This window comes from Colobus angolensis, unplaced genomic scaffold (assembly GCF_000951035.1).
Source record: "Colobus angolensis palliatus isolate OR3802 unplaced genomic scaffold, Cang.pa_1.0 Scaffold285, whole genome shotgun sequence".
NCBI classification, from domain to species: Eukaryota; Metazoa; Chordata; class Mammalia; order Primates; family Cercopithecidae; genus Colobus; species Colobus angolensis.
Window position 1 is genome coordinate 1524289 of NW_012116099.1, and position 1152 is coordinate 1525440.

Genomic DNA, 1152 nt, shown 5'->3' on the forward strand with positions numbered 1-1152 from the left:
ACAGAAAATATCAAATACTGGGAAGGATTTGTAGCAACCGGAATGCTCACACTCTGGTAGTCGTGAGTGTGTCTTTAGCCACATCAGCTCATGCTGACTGTCAGCATGTAGTCATGTTCTAGCAATTCCTCGCGGAGTAACGGGTACCCAATAGAAAGATGTAGTAATGCTAACCAAATGATATGTATGAGAATGCTGTTAACAACACTATTCAAAACAGTCCCAAACTGAAAAACAACCCAAATGTCCATCAATGGGAAAATGGAAAGATGAATAAATTATGGTCTGTTACACAACACAATATAAAACAACAATGAGAATGATACACAAAACAACATGGATAAATGTCACAAACATAATAATAAGTGAAAGAAATTAGACACAAAAAGTACTTACTGACTATTTGATTCTATTTATGTCAAGTACAAAAACCAATCAAAGCTAATCCATGTGTTAGAAGTCAGGATAATAGCTTCTCTTGGGAGGGGGAGGCAACTGGAAGGTGACACAGAGGACTAATTTCCTATTTCATCTGGCTGCTGGTTACATACGCGTGTTCAGCTTGTGAACATGCATCAAGTGGTATGTTTATGTGCACATTTTTCTATGCATGTAATAATCCCATAAATCATAAAACAAAATGCAACAGAAATACTAACCAATCTTTTGGAAGGTTCCAGCTCAGAATGTAATTATAGGTATTTTGTCTAATAGGTGTGCTTTTAAAAATGAGAGTTAATCACATTTCGGTTGTTTATTTTAGTGCTCAAGTGGAAACCACTATTTAAAGGAAGGCTGAAGCAAATCCGTTGGTAAATGAATAATTATTTCTGATGACATTTCAGAGTTCAGATGTTCTTAAAGTGTGCCTCTTCTAAAATCTCTTTTCATCCTTTAACTCTCCTATCAATAGGTGCAATATAAAATAAAATCATAGTTCTGTTCCTTTTGGGAGCCTAATCATTTTGAAATGATTAGGACTTTCGAAAGGAAAACTTTTCGAAAATTTTTAAATCATGACTCCACTTTTCAATGTTTTTTCACCTGCATTGAGCCAAGGTGCCCAGAAATGTTCTTCTGAGTTTCATAAATTATAAAAGCACTTAGAGACAGAAATTCAAAAGTTCACTCTACAAATCTTTTTATGTCAAA